General features: G+C 38.3%; 1 long non-coding RNA gene across 2 annotated transcripts; it reads right to left on the reverse strand.

Annotated features, from left to right (window-relative positions):
- Positions 1–6283: 6283 nt before the first annotated feature.
- Positions 6284–20859, reverse strand: LOC140600745 (uncharacterized). 2 transcript variants are annotated; one of them, XR_012003911.1, is made up of 4 exons: positions 20723–20859; positions 19939–20099; positions 19200–19265; positions 6284–6574 (listed from the first exon to the last, which is right to left on the reverse strand). It is a non-coding gene; the product is annotated as an uncharacterized lncRNA (long non-coding RNA). The 2 variants fall into 2 exon arrangements; XR_012003910.1 differs by lacking the exon at positions 20723–20859 and adding an exon at positions 20246–20308.
- Between the last annotated feature and the right edge of the window lie 2130 nt (positions 20860–22989).

Raw genomic sequence — 22989 nt, forward strand, 5'->3', positions numbered from 1 at the left:
ACTTTTAAATAAAGTACAAAGGAACAAAACCAAGTGTTTTTAGAAAAGAGGTTGCTATAGCTTTGAACTACATGAAACAAGACAGGCGGTAGCTCAGTGAAGCAATATCCTGAACCCCACCCGTTTCTAAAAGTTGAAGGAAAGAATCAAATATTTTTTTTACCTGATCTATGTGCACTGTACCACTAAGTATACAAAAAACATATGAAACATTTTCTCTTTATAAAAATATTCCTACTAGTAAATGCAAAGGAAATGCCAGAATTAGAATACCAACATTTTGTAATCCCCAATGAATTAATGGACACAGGCATGAGTATCAACATTTACTGATACCATAAAGAGTGATGACTCCACGTTTTGTGCCTCATGATGAAAGAACATTACACCACCTCTAGTCGTGCCAAAAGGGTTGAACATCAGACACATCAAGCTTCTGGATTCAGCTGCTAATTTGCAAGAAGTGCAGAGGACAAAAGTGTTGAACTGTACCAGGAGTATGTAATCAGCAAAATCTAGACAGTGGGAAACTCTATAACCAAAATGACCCAGTTTTTTTAAGACAAGATATGAGGAAATGAAAGAGATGTAGACTATTAAGATAGACATAACAGACATAACATAGTTTTAAATTGGAAGATTAAACTATGGGCTATAAGAATGCACACTTGGGTAATAAAACGATAAAGAAGTGCTTATAGAAATTGGATTAGTGATAATGTTTGGATCAGGGTACATTAAGAAACTTCTATGTTAGCTGACAAAGCGCTCTTCCTTGACCTGGGTTGTAGTTGGTGAATTGTGTATGCTTTAAAATAACTGATTAAACAATGCATTTTAAGAGGTGTGTGTATGTTTGTATGTGTACATATTATATATTATAGTAAAAAACTTCAAAAATAGAGTAACTGATGTTTTAGACTTTTCTGAGAAATATTTGAAGTCTACTAAAGGATTTTCAGGGACAGGTCACTGGCAATTGAAGTCTTCGGTATTGTGAACATTAGTGAGTGCCCTGCGGGCCTGAGCGAAGACATGGCACCAGGGAGGGCTCAAAGCACTGCTATGTCTTAATTTCCTGTCCCCTCTGGGTCAGGAGGGGTGAGGATCAGGCCACTAATGTAAGACAGACATTATGAGAGAGTTAAGTGAGGCTCTTCCTGAAAAGGACACTGGAGGCTAATCACTGTGCTTTTCTAAACCCAAGTCAGCAGGTATTCAAAAGCCAGAAGCTGAAGAGGCTGTAGGAGCTGCTGAATCACTGTGTAATTCTCCTCATCAGTATGCCAGGAGCTCCACTAGGACCCTGAGCTAAGCAATACCCTGTGCCCTATAGTGAAACCAAGTCCTGTAGAAATGCAAAAACCAGAGCCTTTGTGAGGGTAATTGTTTCTGTAAGATTCCAAGAGTCAGCTTCTCTTTCCTAAGGCATAAACAGGTCTCAGAGAGAGGATTCTTTCAGAAAGCATAATTTCCTGATATGTCAGTGCTACAGAGAGAAAAGGGGCGGGGGGGGGGGGCAGTGAGTAAATTGGCCTTTCTAAAGAAACTATCTATAACTAATTGGCTAGGACAACCTTGCAAATAATTACTGGCCCAGAGTCAGAAGTAGTATTGAGCAGTCCCATGAAATGGTGCCATCATTCACCCCCTGGCCGCAAATCTATTATCTTATCTCCCACCCTCCAAGTCACCAGCATCTCTTATGGACTACTGGAAGTCACCTCCTAACTGGTTTCCCTGATTTTGGTACCACCCCATTAAATCTGTTCTATTCAGTGCAGTTTTCTATGTAAAATCTCTCAATGATTTTCAATGACATTCAGGAAAAAAATCCAAACACCTACCAACGCCTAAAATTTAATTCATTCCCAATTGCCTTCCTGAATTTATTTACTATCTTTCCTCCCTCTGCTCACTAAAATTCAGATACCCTGTCTTCTTTTTGTTCTGGAATATGGCAAGCCCAATCTTACCTTTAATTTTGGCTTTGCACTTTTTATTTTCTTTACCTAGAATTGTGTGTCTCTATATCTTCGGGTACTTGGTTCTTTCAAATCATCCAGGTCAATTCAAATGTTACATCTTCAGAAGGCCTTAGATAACCCAATTTAAAGGAGAATCCTCAGTCTTCTTATATATCGTTATTTTATTTTCACTGTATTTTTGACTTTTGGAAATTACTTTGTTTATTTTGCTTATTTGCCTGTTCATTGTCTTGTCTATCTCCATCTTTTGGAAGTTAACCTCCATACGAACAGAATGCTGTTTGTCTTGCTCTCCATGCTTCCCCAGGGTCTAGCCCTGTGCGGTCCACAGTAGATGCTCAATGAATACTTACTTGCAAATGAAAGAATGAAATCAATTACTTACAGATTTATGAAATTTCACAATGTGCTTTCTTCCTGATGCCATTCATTTGACAAGTTCATATTTTGATTTATATAGTACTCCATCTTGTTTTTTTTACACTGTATTTGGTTATAAGAGTGGACTACTTATATTTCTCTGATGGGATCATTCTATCTCATGCTTTTGTGCATTTACCCCTTGTCTTCCATCTTTAGGCCATGTCCTCCATGTATTTCCTTGACAACCTGGGAAACTTTTTCATCTTTACAGTTCCTGTCCAGAGCCAAGCTCTATGACATTAATTAACCCTTTCTTCCCAGTATATCATCTTACCTTTTATACTACTTTGGAACTTTGTGTATTAGTATTGTGTATTAGTATAAAATACTCTATTTTAGTATATTTCACAATACTTCAGACTTCTTGTTTGCATACTTGTTCCTTCTAAACTTTAAGACTTTTGAGAGTGAAGATGGAACTTTATTCATTGATGTATCCCCCAGTAAGTACATCATGTAGGCATATGATAAGGACTCACTGATTCACTCAAAAAACATTTTCTGAGTAGCCATTATGTGCCAGGGATGGTGTAAAGTACTGAAGAAAGAACAATGAACATGAGAAAGTTTCCATGCTCAAGAAGCTTACATTTTGCTGTAAATATAATAAAATATGTGAATAAACCCAGGTTCTAATATTACATATGAGCTGAGTTGGGTAATGGTAATATATATGATGTGATATCGGCTGTAATTTTTTAGACAGTTAATAAATAATCCTTATATAAACTATTACGAAAATGCATTTAGAAACATTTTAAAATGAAAAAATAACTTCTTTTAATGCACAGATCTATTCCAGTGCAACAGCCCAACAGTGATCATAGGGAGACTTTGTTTCTATACTGTGCTATTAAACTAAATTTGGGATTAGGAATCTGTGCTTCATATCTGTGACCTTATAGTACCTTAAATCATACATTAATGTCTATTGACATTACCTGCACATTGGCATTTGTATAAATTTGATTTCATTTAGTACATGTTAATTTTGTAGATTGAAACTTTAGTTTTTAAGGAGCTTACCACCCTGTCTGCATACTCTTCCTGTGTATAAAATGTAGAGTGTAGTGTGGGGATTCCTCCAAAGCAGAATATTTAAGACCAAAGTTTTTAGAATCAGGCTTTTTAAATCTCAGCTCTGCCACAAGCTAGCCATGTGAACTAGAGCAAGATAGTCAACCTGTTGATTGCTCAATTTTCTTTTTGGTAAAGTGGAGCTAATAACAGTATCTGCTATAATGGATTAACGTGAATATCAATGACTAACACATCAAAAGTGGTTGAATAGGGCATTGCAAGGTAAGGACTCGACATGGTTATTAACAGTGCTTTAGACGGTTCAGGAGAACCAATGTTTTCATAATGATGCTGAAGTTGGACTCAGAGCTTTTATATTCCTTAAAAATTTTATGGTAATCTGCATCATATATCATAAAATGTTTTCACACTTTGGCTTACTAATTAGCTCTAGGCCTATTCTCAAAGAAACACGAATATAAACATGTTCATTGGGGTATTACTTATAATAGTAAATAATTGGAACCATGATCAGTATTTTACAAGACAACAAGCATTAACAGTTTGTCTAATGAAGTATCATAAGATAGCTCTTAAAATAAAAGTTATGTAGGCCCCATCAAAACATGAAAAAATCATTGTATGATAGAGTAAAAAATTAAGACTTAATGTCGTAAAAATTCCATACATTTATGGAGATTAAAAACTTATAAAAATCTAGATTCATTATTAGTGATAAAGTTTATATACTTATATAAAATGTTCTTGAAGGCAAGACATATGGATGTACATAGTATCTAATACTGGTTAAATGCCCTATAAATATTAGATTGAAAAATGATTCAGTTGATGATAATTCAGCATGAAGTTAGATAGTGATGACTATTAATGGGACCTATAGCTCAGCTTTTAAAATTCCATTGTACTGAAGCAGGTTTTCAACTTGGGCTAATTCCCCCTGCCCCATCACGCCTGGGAACATTCGGCAATACTAGGAGACATTTTTGATCTTCACAACTGGCATCTATTGAAAACAGGCCAGATACAGTTCAATCCCCTTCTACACACAGGAAAGTTCCCTACAACAAACAGTGACAAAGTCCAAAATGTCCATAGACCTGCTGTTGAGAAACACTGCAAGATAGGTACACCTCTCTTTGTCAGAGTACCTCAGGGTTAAATCATCATGGGGAGGCAAAGGCAGTCCTGCTAAAGAGAAATCTAGTTCTTTGGGGAATCTTCCAGAAACTTAGGAGTTATTAGCATTTATCTGATGGCTTAGCTGTAATTAATTTACATATATTACAGTGACCTTATCATGTGGATGTTTAGTGTTTATTTTTATTATTTTTTAAAGATTTTTAATTTATTTATTCATGAGAGACACACAGAGAGAGAGAGAGAGAGAGAGAGAGAGAGAGAGAAAGGCAGAAACAAACACAAGCAGAGGGAGAAGCAGACAAAGGGAGAAGCAGGCTCTATGCAGGGAGCCTGACGTGGGACTCAAACCTCAGTCTCCAGGATCATACCAAGGTGGCGCTAAACCGCTGAACCACCAGGGCTGCCCCTCATGCGGATGTTTAATTCAGATTTTTAATCTCCCATTGTATTAGCTTAACTCTCCATGAGCAGAACAGGCTAGGCCATATTTTCTGGTTGCAACATTGTGGGCCATAAATGTGTGTATCTCCAAGGAAACAAATGAAAAAGAAATTCATTAGGTATACAGGCATTGTATCTGCCTTCTCCTCCGTTCTCCTCACTGTGAAACACATGTGCTTGCATATGTGCATGCTCACACACACACACACACACACACACACATTTGAGTGGTCTTGGGCAGGTCACTTCACCTCTTTTTGCCTCAGTCATTTCATCTGTAAAGTGGAAATTATACTAGTATTCTTGCAAGTTGATTCTTACCTAATAAATGTGTGTGTGTGTGTGTGTGTGCACGCGATCTATATGTCTCTAGGTCACAATGTAGCCAAAGACACAGAATGTCTATATTTCTATGGCTCTCCTTTATTACACTTAATGCCTAAATAGCTCATTGTGGATAAATCTGTCAGTAACCACATGAGATTATTTACTCAGTTTTATGGATTTTCCTTTGACTTTTGTCTATGAACAGGAATCAGGTATGACTGAGCTTTAGGAGCTCAACAAAGCCCCTCAGCTGATATTGCTCGTTCAGAACCTACATCTTCAGAATACAAGAGGGTACAGATCAATAAAAAATATCTCTTACCAGGTAACAGTATTAGAAAATGCTTTATCTTTAGTTAAAATACATTTCTTAGTGATAGGATATGACTTTTGAATGGTCCAGATGTATGTTCTCTTATTTTAGACTAGATGCTAGAAACAAAATCATATATTTATATGTATATTTTATACTTTTATTACTACAAATTCACAGGACATCAAACAGTCAATAATTGCTACCATAATTCAGCTAGAAGGGTCTATGAATCAAGTTGCCCAAAATGAAGGCCATTATTCATGAGAGCTGCTACTAATTTTTAGCTATTGTGTTTTTAATAACAACATGTAGAAAGTCAAGCAACTGAGTTATTATTCCAAATATTTTGCAACTGTTAATACTGGTATGTATGGAGGGGGGTGGGGGAGCACTTAGACCATGGGTGTAGGATTCATATTACCTAAGTTCAAATCTTTGCTCATTACTTAATAGCTGGGCAAACTTGGGCAATTTACTAAATCTCACTAAACCACTATTTCTTCCTCTTTAAAAATGAGGATATTAAGAGCACATACTTTGTAGGGTTGTAGTGAGGATTAAGTAAGTTTATGATACAAGATGATTACCACAGTGCTGAAAAGCTGTTACCAATTATTTTTATTGTGTTGCTCCAGCTGAGGATATCTTGCTTGAGAATAAAAAGCTTCCAAATCAGTCAATTGAAAAACTCTTTGGAAAATTGAGTAGTTTTGTCATGAATAAGGTAAATCGATGTTGATATGTCCTTCTCCGACGCTTCCATCACCTTGAACTTGTATCTAGTCTATAGCCTCCTTTCCTGTATGACTTTGGTTCTCTGCAGGTTTCTTTTATGTCCTCTGTTAGACATTCTTCAATGGGAAGCATCTTTAGACTCTTACATTTCCTTGTGGAAAAACTTGAACATAATAAAATTATAATAAATATTTACAACCCCAGTTTTCAATATTATTGTTAACAATTTAATGTTTAGGCATTTTTAGGTCAGCTATTATTGTATTTGAACTGTCTTAAAATGTTACAACACAGGCCATGAAAATGATCAAAGCAAACCACATGCCATTTTTCTGCCTCTCTTGTTATTATGGTTTGGTTTAACTATCTTCAGTATAATAGGCACTACATAGAAAAAAGCAGTTTTATGTCTTCTACTTTTTGTGTTTTTGTCAAATACAGCATATTGGTTAGGTTTGCTTAGCTAAGGTATGTCCAGAGAAGATTAGCCAGTTATACATCAGAGCACTTGGTCTCACACAGAGTGAGAATTTATGACCCTCCAAATCTCTGTTACCTGAGGGAACAGGGAACTGGGCTAAGACACTGCTCCACCACAGATTGGTTATGTGACCTTGAGTGTCTTACTTAAATTTTCAGAACCTTGGATTTCTCATGTATGAAAAAAGTATAGGATGAGCAGACTCCTCAATTATATCCTTATTCTAATATTTTCATTATTAATTGTATGTGATGAATTCTTTAAAACAATCCTTTTATTTTGCCTGCATCAAATTGTGACATTTTATTTTTTTTTTATTTTTTTTTTTAATTTTTATTTATTTATGATAGTTACAGAGAGAGAGAGAGGCAGAGACACAGGCAGAGGGAGAAGCAGGCTCCATGCACCGGGAGCCTGACGTGGGATTCGATCCCGGGTCTCCAGGATCGCGCCCTGGGCCAAAGGCAGGCACCAAACCACTGCGCCACCCAGGGATCCCAAATTGTGACATTTTAAAGAAAATATAGTTAATAGATATATTACTAGGTCGTGTTGGTGGTGTTTTAGTTTTATAACCAAGAGATCTGAGTTTAAACTGTCATTTTCAGAATACTTCAGTACATGTACAGTCTTTAAACATGGTATGATTTGTATGGAAGTTTTGAGAGACTCAACAGAAAAAAAGATGATTTATTGGTCTAATTTTTCTAGGAACTCAAGCCTGGGCATACAGCATATTGCGATTTCTGATAGTTGGTTTTCCCATCAAGATTTAAAGATGGACTTTTGAAGCGAGAACTTTTAAGTCGTCTAAAAGTGTTTGGAATACACATCCTTATAACAGTCAACTCTTCTGCATTTTCTTTCCCCAGTCAACCAAAATAGGGCATGTCCTGGCTATGCTTCCACAAAGTTTCATCAGAGATCCAGGCTTTAATGCTTATCTCCTCCCACCCAAAAATAAAACAAAACAAAAATACAATAAAACATACAAGTCCATAAAGGGCAATTTTCTGAAGATTATTTGCAGCAAAAACAGGAAGATGTTAGAAACCTCAAATCAGAGCTTACTTAAATACTTTTCTCAAAAAAAAAAAAAAAACTTTTCTCAAAAGTGAAGACCTTATTTATTTATTTATTTATTTATTTATTAAGATTTTAGTTATTTATTCATGAGAGACACAGACAGAGGCAGAGACACAGGCAGAGGGAGAAGCAGGCTCCATACAGGGAGCCCGATGTGGGACTCAATCCCAGGACTCCAGGATCATGCCTTGGGCCGAAGGCAGGCGCTAAACCGCTGAGCCAATCAGGGATCCCCTGAAGACCTCTTTTAATAAACAGAATCCTCTTTTGTATGGAATGGTGGAAAATGAAGGGAGGAGAGATCAATAGGGAGGAGTTGAGCATTTTAGGCCTCTGTAACTTTCGCCTGTAATCTAATGGATAAAACTGACTCCAGTATAGCAGAGAGACTTGAAGACCTGACGTGATTCATGCCCAAGTTGTATCAATTGTCTTAGGCCTTAATACCCACGTATGGGCAGGAACTGATCACCCCTTTAAATGGATGAAAAAAAAAGAAAGACCCATCTCCTTCCATTCCTTTCCCTTTCCTAGTTCCATCCTTTGCAAAGAGAAGAAAAGCAAGACCCAGAGTCCAGAGGCTTTATCTTAGAAAGTTTTGCAACATCCTTCTTGTTTTGTCTCTGCAAAGAATGGCTTAGGAAAGCTGTTAAACCAAGCGTTGATTTAAACAGAATATACAGGGAACTTCTCTGAACAGAATCTAGATGATGTTAACAAGAATTTCTTCACACATGTTCCTCGTGAAGTTACCAGGAGCTGGCTGCCAACCACATACACCTAAGTGTAGATGGCTTTGATGAAAAGTTGAGTCAGGAATACTTTATTTCTTATTGATGAAATATTTCTATGTTCCAGGCCAAAAAGTTAAGGAGGCATGCAGCATGTGGTTTCCACGTACAAAAAGAGGCATATGGGGGATCCCTGGGTGGCTCAGCCATTTAACGCCTGCCTTTGGCCCAAGGAGTGATCCTGGAGTCCCAGGATCAAGTCCCACGTCAGGCTCCCTGCACGGAGACTGCTTCTCCCTCTGCCTGTGTCTCTGCTTCTCTCTCTTTCTCTCTCTCTGTGTCTCTCATGAATAAATAATAAATAACTCTTTAAAAAAAAAAAGAGGCATATGTCTTGCCTCTACTGCACCCATTCATAAAGTGGCAATGGGCCATGAGTGGTGGTATGACAAACCATTGACTCCACCTTCTAAGCCCTAATCAATTCTGTAAAAGATAAATGTCATCTCTCTCACCTGCCACAGTAAAGCACCACATGGTGATGTGCTTAAACAACAGAAATTATTTTCTTATAGTTTTGGAGACTAGATTTCAAGATCAAGGTATTGGCAGGCTCATTTCTAGAGAGAACTCTCTTCTTGGCATATAGATGGTTGCCTTTTGCCATGTTTTCACACTGCCTTTCCTCTGCATGTGCACGTTCCTGGTGTCTTTTCTTCTTAGAAGGACTCTAGTAGTCCTGGATCAGGGCCCCACCTTAATCTTATTTGCCTTCTTAAAGGCTCTGCTTCTAAAGATTCACATTGAAAATGAAAGCTTCAGCATGTAATTTTGGCAAGACACAATTCAGTCCATAACATGTGTTTATATATAAAAGAAAACATATGCGAAGTACCTGAAGCAGTGCCTGACACATCACAGACTGACCTTCAGTGATTATTAACTTTTATTTTATTGACTTCAATGATTATTCAAGGACTTGGCAACCAATAAATCAATCAAAATAAATGAGCAATGAGCAATGAGCAATTAGAACACACAGGGCTGAGGGTCAGCCTTGGGGAATGGTGACCTCATGACTATAGCTATAGCAATAATGATCCCCTATTTTATAGGGGAAGAAACTTGTCACTTAATAAGTCCCAGGGCTTATGAAGTCAGAGTCAACTTCTGAGACAGGTTGGTTATCTCCAGAGCTCTGAGTCTGTTAATTCCACATCAGGTTTGGAACAGCTATATTTGGTTACCTTTACATCACACAGCCACCTATCCCAGGGCCAGCCCCTGCCATTTGCCTTTATTGAAGTTTGACTACCCCTGAAAGAAACCATACAAACTGATAATTTACCACACAGATTCAGCTTTGGATAGAAAACCCTTGCCATATTTGTGGAAACTATTCCAACCATGGAGATATGTTGGCTGATGAAGAAATGTTATTACCCTTTGAAAATTGAAGATTGAGGTTAGTACATATGGGAGCTAGGGATGTCTAATTTGTCCTTAAATTTGATTTATGGAAACCTCTAGCTTCAAAGCTCCCAACATAAAACCACTTAACCATAAAAAAAGCAAAGCTAACATTCACATTCTCAGTTCATATACAAGCAAGAAAAGGTTGTTTCAGCCTTAGGCTTGAAGGGTGAGTACATGGCCCAGAAGTATACATATTCCCCTGGCTCCCTGAAATGTTCACAAGACATCCCAGGGGAGGACCCAGGTTCCTAAAGCCCAAGCAGAGTTTGCCTTGCCAGACAATGCTGGGGAGTTAACTCCAGCCTCCTTGTCTTCTACCCTTCTTTCCCATCTTTAGATCTTTGGCTCTCTTTATACTCCTGCACTTACTCTACTTTTCATTGTGGATTTACCATCAAACACTTATTTTGGGGGACATAGAGATTATTGAACCAAAGAACCTAAAAGGTGGAAGGGTATAACTGGTGATAGTATGTTCAACATAATAAAAGAAATAGAAACTCAGTGAGGTACATTCTATTCCCTGAGGATACTCAACATTTCAGCACATGGCAGGGATGTCATTAAAAAACAAATCTCTTGAGTCTCAGGCCTAGACTTTATATTATGACTATGGTATGGTGAGAACTATTCCTTAATGTGGTCTGTATATGAGGCCTATTATGATTTGCATGAAGTGAAAAGCTGAAAAAAAGGTGTTCATGAGCATGAAATGGAAAAATGTACTGGATCTTCTTACATGCTTAAGTACCTTCCCAAACTGTTGTAAGCAGAATTCTCAGATGGCCCCCAAGATTCCTGCCCTGTATGACCTTTCCCTTTGACTGTGAGCAGGATGTATGATAGTTTACCACTTCCATAAGTACCTTACACCATGGCGAAGTTTAAGGGATCTTGAAGATGTAATTAAGGTCCCTAATCAATTGGCCATGAGTCATTAAAAAGGGAGATTGTCTCAACCTTATCAGATGAATCATTAAAAGAAGTTAGAGGGATCTAAAGGAAGATTATCCTACTGTCGTTCAAGAACTAGCCAGATAGACGAGATAGTGCACTGGTATACCATAAAGGGTTTATATGGAGGAAGGAGTAGTCCTGAACAATGATGCTAAAAATAAGGCAATGGACCCTCGGGTATGGTGGCCATCATCAGTGTAGTATTGCCACCAGGTGGGCAAACTTTGGTCATGTAAATTGGTGATTGATTAAAAGTCCTAAGACAAAGAAGAAGCAGGTGATAGGCAGGGCTAGAGCAGGAATGCAGATGGCCTTGATCAACAAATTCCCTTGAGACTCATCTGGCCCGTAAGGAAGCTGAACTAGTGATAACTGTATATCATCAGAAAGAATCTTCTGGACATACATGGGCTACGTCCTCTGAATGGACCAGATTTTCACTTACAGCTAAGACTCTCAGAAAGATTGGGACATATAGAGATCCACTGAGATAATTCATTGCTCAAAAATCCATTCCTTTTTCCACATCATCCCTAAATATATCTTGCACAGGGCCCTGGATCCTGAGACATACAGAATTTAGATCAGTGGAGAGGGGAAGAAAAACCATTTTGTTTGAAGAGGACAGAAGAAGGTACATAATGAAGGAAGGAAGGTTTTAGCTCCTTCCTTCTTTTCTTTCTTTCTTTTCTTTCTTTTCTTTCTTTCTTTCTTTCTTTCTTTCTTTCTTTCTTTCTTTCTTTCTTTCTTTCTTTCTTCTTTTTCTCTTTCTTTCTTTCTTTCTTTCTTTCTTTCTTTCTTTCTTTCTTTCTTTCTTTCTTTCCTTTCTTTCTTTTTTTTTTTATCAGAAGAACAAATTTGTGACCCCAGGAGAGAGCTTAGCATTGGGACAATCCTTCATCTTTTTGGAGGCCACAGAGTTAGTAGTGAATCTTGGCTCCCTGGATTCCAGACCAGTGGTTTTGATATACCATAGCGGATCATGTTAGCTTGGTCAAGTTCCTCTGGTCAACAAAATCCTAACAGGAATATTTGATGACAGACAATAATCAACCATAATGATATCCTTGTAAATCTCAATTGCCCCTAATAATAGCTAACAGTCATTCCTTACCACATGCTTCTTACTTTTCTAAACACTTCATGTGTTCTAATTTAAGTACTCTTATTATCTTCATTGTTTAAATGAGAAAATTGATCAAAAGTTAAATCAACTGCCTAAAGCTATTTTGGTATTAAGTAGTAGAGCTGGGATTTGAACCCACGCTACTTGGCTACTTGCCCACACAGTCTGCCTGCCTGACTGCTAAACTCTTCTGCTCTTCATTGCTGGTATCATTTTTCTGTTCTGGCTTCTCTTTTTCCACTGATCATTTTCTTTGGTAACCCTCAGTAAAAACAAAAGCCTTTTGTTTTTGGATCCTGTGTGTGTGGATTTCCTTCAGGCCTTTACCTACTGCCAAACATGGAGTCAATATCTTAGAAATGTTTGATTGATGAATTATTGAAGTTAAACTCTCACAGTCTTGTTTAAAATTCTCTACACATCATCACTAAAGGCAAACATGAGAGCATTCTTACCAATTTCCTTTTCTATATTCACAAGGAAATTGCCCAGACATTACATTAAGAGCTAATAGCAGCAGCTCTCATCCTACCTCCTGGCAAAGAGGTCAGAGTAGCACCCCTCAATAGACAGCCCACTGCAACACCATCCTGACCCGAGCTGACACCAGTGAGAGGGCCTTAGAGAGTGAGGTACTTTGGGCTTCTTTTGTTGGCAGCGTTTCGCCTTTTAGTCCACCTCATCCCTCTACTCACTGGGATATTGCATTGCTGAGACCTAAGATTAGTTGCTTGTGGAAGAATGAGTAGGCGTTTGCAGCAGGCTCTGTTAAAATCATTACCTATTCTCCTCCCAGCATTGCCTGGACCAAATGCCTGGATTCGTGACTGTGTTCAAAAAGCAGTGCTCAAATCCATAATCCCAGCCTTTAAAATAGATCTTTCTAGATGAAGAGGAAAAAGTGGAAGCCATTTTCTTTGCAGTTATTTTGGGAAAGTGACCTGAGAACATTAAAGGGCACTCAGTAGCTATTTGTTGAATGAATGTGTGAATTGAAAAATGCCTGCAGAATTTTACATTAAGATCTCATTCCCAAAGGAGTTGCTTTCTGTCAAAGACAGTTCCCTCCTACTTAATACACTGCCACCTTCCTTTTGTAAAAGCCACCAATTCTAGCATATGTTTCTTCATCTAGCCTTTCCATTCATTCATGAATCACATATTAAGGGCCTTCTCTGGATCAAGATCTATGAGAACTTGGAATGCAGAGTTGACAAAATCCGTGAGCACAAGATTATTTGTTGGCTTCTATTCCTGGACATCAAGTCTCTGTGTGAAATTGTTGATTTACATTCTTAATGACATTCTCAAGTAACAGGTCCTTATTTGAAAGTTCCTCTCCCGACGGCAGAAGTGACCACCAAAAGTACTTTCTCCCCTTTTATGAGCCTGATACCTTGGCCACAGTTCATTAGACTAAAAAGGAGTGGCTCTCTTATAGATTGGAGAACTCACCAAATCTAAACAGAGTGTTAGTCAGCAAACAGAGAGTGTTAGCAAAAACAAAAGTCAGCACGTAAATTATATAAATCACTCACTCTACCTGCCCCCTCCCTAAAAAATGAGAGTAGGTCTCCTTTATTAGTCAGGAAAAGTTATGTTATTCTGCAGTAACAAATAGCTCTCATATTTTTGTGGCTTAGCCTAAAGATGTTTTATTTCTTACACACATTTTTTTTATCTAGTGCTAATGGGGGCTCTGCTCTACATGGTTAATCAGAGACCCAGGCTGATAGTTGTCTCCACCACTCTATAGCTACGTGCATCTAGCAGAATACACAGACTTCTCAGTCAGAGCCAGAGGCAAGGGACACCGGAGAATTATGTGTGGGATTGTCATGGCCTCAACAGGCAAATGATGCGGGTCACTTCTGCTCACATTTTGTTTTTCAAGTCTTGCCAAACAAACCCATTTAATTGCAGAGGGCTGGGAAATGTAGGGAAGCAATATTTGGTAAGCATGACTCTCTCTGCCACATGCAACAAGTACTATATTTTTATGTGTATACGACTTAGATGTCCATCCTACTTTATGATGCATGTTATTAGAAAACCATTCAAGGTTCAAAAAGGATAAATAATGAGATTTAAAAAATGTAAATAGAGGCTCTAATATAGTTTTTCCCTGTGTTCTATCTAAACTTGCAGATCACTGAAGAGCATGATGCTGGAGTTACTAATATATCATAATATTCTGGTTCCCTTTACGGCATGGCTATATCACTGCTGAAAGAATGTCTCTTTTTCCCTCTCCTTACAAAGGATCTCCATTTATCAAGATAATCTGAGTTTACCTTTGTTTTAAGCAACCTGAAAGAGCTTGGCTCTCTGAGACCCATTAGAACACACCAACCTGGAAATACCATCTAGCTGCTTTTTGACTCAAGAGAAACAGCAATATTTGGGCTGCTTATACTTTCTTGGATATTCCTTAAAATCCATATGAATCCTTTCTGTATATCTACCTTGGTGCCTCTCTCGTGCAGTGCCTTATTCCTGACATTCTTTTAAAGATAATCCAATGATGATCATTCATCCTCAAGGCAAGGTTGATTCGCAGCACATTAGTTCATTATACCTAGTGCCCCCCTACATATGGAATCATAAATCCTTCAGAGAAAAAAAAGGACCTTGAATTTAATTCTGCACCACATCTTTATTATTCAAATTAGGAATTTAGCAAGTTGAGGCTCAGATACCTTGAATGACTGGCCTAAGATCAAACAGCTACTTAGCAGCAAAACACATTATAAAATAGAGTTGCTTTGATTCTTAGAACTTGTCAGGGGCAATAGGGATGGGAGCATATAAAAAAGAAATACAAAACATAAAAACACAATCACAATTTCACTTAATCTTTGTTAAGGCCTTTCTTGTGTCTTTTATGAAAATTGAAATCAAAGATAAAATGCTAATTAGAACTCAGTATAAAAATAGGGATAAGAGAATGTTTGATGAAAGATTGGAAAAGAAAACACTATTTGAAGCAACCCTTCCATCTGTTCCAGAGAAGTCCAACATAGCAATCCCACCATCTTCGTGCAGCATAACCTAGAATTAATTCAGGCAGTAAGCTTGGCATTTATAGAGCAGTCTGCTGGGAAAGAGCAATTTCATTTCCAAGGACTTCACCAAAGTGAGGACCTGACTTTATACACCATTAGATTTTTCTGGACGGTTCTTGAGAAATTTCTTAGCGTTTAATAATCTGATTTGTGTAATTCTCATTAAGTATTAAATTATAGCTATATTTCATGGCCTTATCAACTTTCTTTGAATGGCCAAATAAGTTGAAATTATATAGTGAATTATATAGTGAATGATGCCGTTCATTAATTCATCCATTCAACAGATATTTCCTGGACACTTACTCTGGGTAGACACTATACTAGGTGCTGAGGATAAAACGGTGAACAAATACGCTTCTGTCCTTACTAAGTTTACAACGTTAATGTTAGCATTATAATATTAGTGCCTTGGGAATGAATCCAAGTTTTGGCTTCTCTAGGTTTCTAGAGACCATGGGAGACCTGTGTCTTGTATTCCAGCTGAACTTCAAGGACAAAATACTAGTCCAGTGTCCTGGGGTAGAGCTTATATCAACTGACTTTGAAGAGATAACAACTGAGTGTGAATCTCAGCTCTGCTATTCACAAGTTTTATTACTTTAGTCTTGTTACTCTCATTACTTATGAACTTCTCCATCAGTTAGCTACAGCTACACAAAAAACCAGCCCACAACTGAATGTCTTAGCATCACAGTCACTTATTACTGATTAGTTCTTTGGACCTCACAGCACAGCTAAGGAAGGCTCAGCTAATCAGAGAACCCCTACCAGCCTGAGCATGTCCTTCTCATGGATATGGCGAAGATCCAAGAGCTCCTAAGATTGAGTTAGATGAGGTATGTGCATACTACATGTTACCACAAAAGGCAGTATCATTATCACTTCATGTTTCTTCTTCTACATTTGGAAAGCTCTCTTGCACATAGCCTTGATCTTCTGACTTGAGCTGCCTCTTACATTTTTGCTGCACTGGTAAAACTCCCACTTCCTCAGATTAAACCAACTCCTGCCTTTTAAGAACGCTTTATACTTGGCTTGTGATTATTGGCTATTCCCTGAACCACTTCTGGAAGAACCTCTAACTCTACAATGTCCTTCTTTTGGCTTTGCCTCCCAGCTAGAGCAAAGCTACAAGGACCAGTTCCCCACTGCCAACCAAGCTGACCAGTGAAGTTCATGAGTGGTGTATGCTAAAGTCAGGTAATAACCCTCCTGTTGAGAATGCATGGTATAGATTTTTATAATTTATCCTCATAACAGTATATAAGGTCATTTTACTATCCTTCTCCAATAGATGAAGAAATTGTTGACAGAAACTAACTTTATAAAGTTTGAATATAAATTAGAGTGAAGTAATAGTTGCTGGGTTTTATGGAAACTTAAAAAAAAATAGTGTCCTTCTTTTCACCACCCAAGTTCTGTATCAATTGAGAGATAGACAAAGAAAGCAGACAAATGGAGGTCAAAATGTCAGCTTTAAAACTGATAGTAGTGGGAAAGTGGCTCACAAATTTAGCAGTGATAGTCTGCTACCACTGAACCCTAAAATGAGACAAAATTACCTGTCTAGTAAAGTTGGCTCTATGAAATAGCAGTGCTCCTTCTCAAGGGGAATATCCTATAGCCTATGGTGAGAGGGGACCAGACACAGGCATATCCCAAAAATAATGATATGAGTTTAGCTTTTGGATCTGTTCCTGCTTTCAGATTTGCCAGACAGTTAATTCCTCTTCCTTGCAGGGATGCAAGGAGGGCGTTTTACTAACTGAAGTCTCTCCAGGAATACCTGAAGCAAGAAAAAGGAGATACCCATTGTCCCTATTCCAACAGTAAATACAGATCACAGTACTTGAGAATTCACTTCTCCTCCCCATTGACTCCTGAGAGTTTGACAATTACTCTGAGATAGAAGATTTAAATGTCCCCACATCTGTGTATTGTCACATTAATCATTTTACTAATAAGGGGGACTTATCCTGTGGGCTTTTATTACCTGACAGGGAATTAGTTTTTCATTTTATAAATACAATTTGGATAGCTTAAGCTTTCAAAAACAAGGACAATATCACTCTTCACCTCTAAATTTCTGTGATTGTCAGGCATGGATACCATAAAATAATACATAACAGTTAAAAGGATGCTCATTAGAGTGTCTGGGTGGTGCAGTTGGTTAAGCATCTGACTCTTGGTTTTAACTTAGGTCACAATCTCACTGGCTGTGAGATTGAGCCCCACTTTGGGCTCCACACTCAGTGTGGAATCTGCTTGAGAGTCTCTCTCTCCCTCACCCTCTGACCCTCCCCCCACATGTGCCCACATGTGAGCCCACTCTCTTTCTCTCTCTCAAGTGAATAAATAAATTTTTTAAAAACTTCTTTAAAAAGATAATCATTTATACCTTTCCTGCTGTACACTCAGGAAAGGATATCCTTCTAATGCCTACATAAATGTAGGTCAAAATTTACTTTGTCTTGCACATGAGCACCAAGATTCTTCTTGCCCATAGAACCTCCCGAAATCACAAAGATAATGAAATGTCTCTCTTTTTTTAAAAATTTTATTTATTCTTGAGAGACACAGAGGGAGGCAGAGATAGATACAGGGAGAAGCAGGGTCCCTGTGGGGAGCCCAGTATGGGACTCAATCCCAGGACCCCAGTATCACAACCTGCGCCAAAGGCAGACACTCAACCACTGAGCAACCCAGGTACCCCCAATAAAATGTCTCTTGGACAAATGTCCAACTTACATCTTTGTCTTTCGTTAAGTAATCACATGATCCTCAAATAGCCATGACTTCTAGGGAAGAAAGTACTGGACATGTTAGAGATTGAGGTTTATAGAGCTGACATGACTTGCCTGAAGTCACACTCTAGGTAAATTATGGACCTGGGATTCAAATCTACCACAATGTGATCCCAAATAAACTTTGCCAAAAGTGTATTTCAATACCCATTGTGGCGTCATCAAATTATCCATTTGTTAATGTTCTAAAGCAATTAGTAAGTTGCAAATGAAGATATACCTTTGGAGAACAAAGACCCACAAAGTGTATAAGACACACATGTAGCTCTTATTAGACTGGTCCCCCTCCTAAGGGAAGTGGATGGAAAGGACTTATTTTAGCAGAATCAGACAAACATCCTTTGAGCAACAGCCATCTTTCCCTGAAAGCCCCAACATGAGGGTTCAAAGCAGGGGCTGCAGGTTTCTTCACAGTGGATGCTTTGTGTCACCAGTTTCTTGGTTGTATTCACTGAAATTGCTGAAGTCAAAAGTAAACATGGACATCGATCTGCCTCCTGGAGATAGCTTCCCGTCACAGACCCAGACTATGCCAAGAGTGACTAGCCCCCACCTTGCTGGGCAGAAGTGATTGTGTACACACTTTGCAAATCACCCAGTGTCAGGTAGGTGTGAGCACTGTTATCAGATCCTGCAGTGACAGGACCATAGGGAAAACACTAAGCAGATTTTTCGGTGTCTTCTTGGCCCTTCCTAGAAACAGCCCATGTGAGCTTTTCTTATCTTCATGATATGTTTGGGTGGCATTTATCACCTTAAGATGTGAAGCAATCTGTTCAAACATCCTATAGACAGGAATATCACAGTCCTCAGTGACATGTTGCTGTGCAGAGGTATAAGTCCTATGGTGACAATAGTGTTATTTATACACAGACCCTTTCAAGATCTGCTAATTGACTTATGGTCATTCATAAAAATTCATGATATGATGTTAATGGTCTTTCATGCCTCTAACTAGTCAGTCAGTGAATTGATTGAGAAAATATACTTACCATACTCCAGATATGGCCTGTTATCTGCCTACTTGTTGCCCACTTGTCTTACCCTTCTTTTCCTTACCTTTCTGTTCCTTGAAGATCTCAGTAAGGACAAACTTTCTTGCCAAGTTACTGTGCTTCTGTTTTCCTAGCAAGAAAACATTGGGAAAGGCCTTTGAAGAATCAAAAGAAACACCTTAAAAAAAAAAAAGAAAGAAAGAAAAAGAAAGAAAGAAAGAAAGAAAGAAAGAAGAAAGAAAGAAAGAAGAAAGAAAGAAAGAAAGAAAGAAAGAAAGAAAGAAAGAAAGAAAGAAAGAAGAAAGAAAGGAAAAGAAAGAAAGATATCCGTGGAGATTTGAAGGCAAGGTTACACATAGGGATAAAGGAAAGTGAATAAAGACATAGTTATTTATTTTTTTTTTAAAGACATAGTTATTAAAAAAAAAAAAAAAAAGGCATATATACATTTGTCCCCAAGGCTGGTACACTGTAGAACTTGTCACCAGGTTGTGGAATGGAGGAAGCAAGAAGGGGAGGAAGAACGGAATAAAAGATTAGAAATTAGGAGTTTGGTCCTCTGTTATAAAGAGGATGCTGTGATGCATCAGGAAGAAAGATTTTGTTGGAACAGAGTGTCTTGTTTTTTTCTGCAATGAAAGATAAGATTATTTTGATTCTGGAAATGCAAAACAAGGTTTCGTTACGAAAGCAATCTTGACAGTCAACTCAGCCTGCAGAAGTTGAACAACAAGCAGTGGCTTATAAATTGAGTTTATCTTTCTCATTTCATTCTCTCTTTTTAGAAAAGAAACAATGATTACCTATTTGTTTGTTTACTTGTTTTCCTGGAGTAGAGGCATTCCAATAGAACATTACCATGGCCCTGATATCTCATTGTTTGATGGTAATTCAGTATTGCTTGAGTGACTTCTTGCCAGAATTCATGCTTTCCTGAGTCTCTTCTGGAAGTTTGAGGAAACTCCTGGGTTTGAGAGAAGGAAGGGAGAGTAAGTCATTATAACAAGTCATTTTAAACTTAATCATTTTCACTTTGGCGACTATAGGGTGAGGCTCAAGAACACAGGATTTGGAGCATGTAGACTCAGGCCTGAAACTCCTGGCACTTACATTGACTGACCTAGGCTAAGGAACAGCTCTTTGAGCCTTGGTTCCCTTGCCTGTAGCATGGGGTAACCAACTACATTGTTTGCTTCCATGAGGTTGCTATGTGATCAGTTGAGGTCATGCGTATACTTATATTCCGTAAGCCTCAAAGGAAACATAATAAAAAAAATACAAAGTTTTCAGAGATGGAGAGGGTGTGTGCATAGATGGACTGGTATAAGGAATTTAGCTGCTTAGAGAAATCAGTGTTTTAGATGGAGGGCTATGTGATAAATATATTTCTGTGAGAATATCTAGGTGTCTCATGATAAGAATAGAGAAAGCTACTAAAATAGTGTAGGTCATGATGATGTATGTGTGTGGGGTGTGTGTGTGTGTTGCTGCATGAGCAAGGATAGGATAGGGTTCTTATATTCCCTATAATTAGAGTTCCACTGCCCATGGCATTGAAGTACAAGAAAGTGACTTCAGGGGGGATACCTGGGTGGCTCAGTGGTTGAGCATCTGCCTTCAGCTCAGGTCATGATCCCAGGATCCTGGGATTGAGTCCTGCATCAGGCTCCCCGCAGGGAGCCTGCTTCTCCCTCTTCCTATGTCTCTGCCTCTCTCTGTGTCTCTCATGAATAAATAAATAAAATCTTTTAAAAAATGACTTCAACACTCAATTTATCTGAGTTAATTTTATTTTGACTCATAAAGCAGCTGACATTGCTTAGAATCTCAGCTTGACCTGTCATCAGAGCTCCTTTATGATTTCAGAGAGGGAGATGGTATTGAGTGTAGACAGGTTCCAGGACAGCCCAGTGCTTTGTGATGTTTTCCCAGTTTGAGTTTATTTTCTTAACATTTTTCCATTTCTTTCTAAATGAAAAAGAAAAAGATTAAGCCCATATGCTGTTATCTGATGGCTTCTCTCTTAGATAAAAATTAACTTCCTTCACAAATTGCCCATGGTTCAGACAGATGGACCTTTTCATGTCTTAACTTATTCAGTCTAGCCAACAGCTCTTTGAAGTAGGTATTAGCATTATCCCCATTTTATAGATAAAGAGGCTGAGACACACAGCTTAGTCCATTCACCAAAGTCTCACAGCTGGCAGGCAGCAGAGTTGGGATTCAAACGTGCCATCTGGGGCTTCAGTTTGTAGCCTTTACCATATAGAGCACTGCCTCTTGTACTAAGTTAGAGGAGCCAGCTTGTTGGTCCTGTTCTTCTCCACACATGCACTGATGCTAACAGACACATCACGTGTTGTTACTGAACAAGAGCCTGGGGAGTTTGGCTCCCTTGCTTGAAAGGCTATTAGACACTTCCTCATTTTGATAATTAACAGTCCCTCTACATCCCTTGGGCACTATATATACATCTACATATCTTTATATTTATCCATCTATATATAAATATAATATATATATAATATATTTTTACCATTCTGGGCCCAGTTTGTACACACCCCCACAGCCTTCATGTAAAGTGTGGAATCAGTAAGCCAGGACTAAAATCAAGATCGTTCTGGGTAAAGTTAGAAAGTATGTATCAGGGAAATATGAGGGATATATGAACAGTAATACAGCGTAAATAGTACTATCAATAATAAGATTTTCTGCTGTCCTGCAAACAACTATTTCTCATATTCCGGATGACTAAAAACCACTTATTACCCCTGGATACTGTTTTATATATGGGAAATTTAGAAACAAAAGAGATGTCTGGCCATGCCATACAAAAGAGTACCATAGACTCCAGTGTTCTGAATACCCACATAATCATGATTCTAATAGATGCCAGTCATACCCAGAATAGTTAATCCTACAAAGGCTTTAACTGAGCATCCAGAAATGATGGTTCATGAAGCAACTATTGACCTTGAGGAATTCTTTTACAGGTTCTCTTAGGTAATAATCATATGAAGAAAAGCCCTTTTGATCTGCTTTCTTTTTTTGTATATTTTTTAACATATTACCAAAACAAAGCCAGTTTGCAAGCCAATTCTGTATTTTGAGAATTGGCATAAAGCTGCCTCTATAGATACCTGATCATAATTACTAACAGAACCATAATTCAAGTGCTTGACTGATATCACAATTGTTAATATTTTCTTTTTTTTTTAATTTATTTTTTATTGGTGTTCAATTTACTAACATACAGAATAACCCCCAGTGCCCGTCACCCATTCACTCCCACCCCCCGCCCTCCTCCCCTTCCACCACCCCTAGTTCGTTTCCCAGAGTTAGCAGTCTTTACGTTCTGTCTCCCTTTCTGATATTTCCCACATATTTCTTCTCCCTTCCCTTATATTCCCTTTCACTATTATTTATATTCCCCAAATGAATGAGAACATATAATGTTTGTCCTTCTCCGACTGGCTTACTTCACTCAGCATAATACCCTCCAGTTCCATCCACGTTGAAGCAAATGGTGGGTATTTGTCATTTCTAATAGCTGAGTAATATTCCATTGTATACATAAACCACATCTTCTTTATCCATTCATCTTTCGATGGACACCGAGGCTCCTTCCACAGTTTGGCTATCGTGGCCATTGCTGCTAGAAACATCGGGGTGCAGGTGTCCCGGCGTTTCATTGCATTTGTATCTTTGGGGTAAATCCCCAATAGTGCAATTGCTGGGTCGTAGGGCAGGTCTATTTTTAACTCTTTGAGGAACCTCCACACAGTTTTCCAGAGTGGCTGCACCAGTTCACATTCCCACCAACAGTGTAAGAGGGTTCCCTTTTCTCCACATCC

The sequence above is a fragment of the Canis lupus genome, chromosome 12 (genome assembly GCF_048164855.1).
Source record: "Canis lupus baileyi chromosome 12, mCanLup2.hap1, whole genome shotgun sequence".
Taxonomy (NCBI): Eukaryota; Metazoa; Chordata; class Mammalia; order Carnivora; family Canidae; genus Canis; species Canis lupus.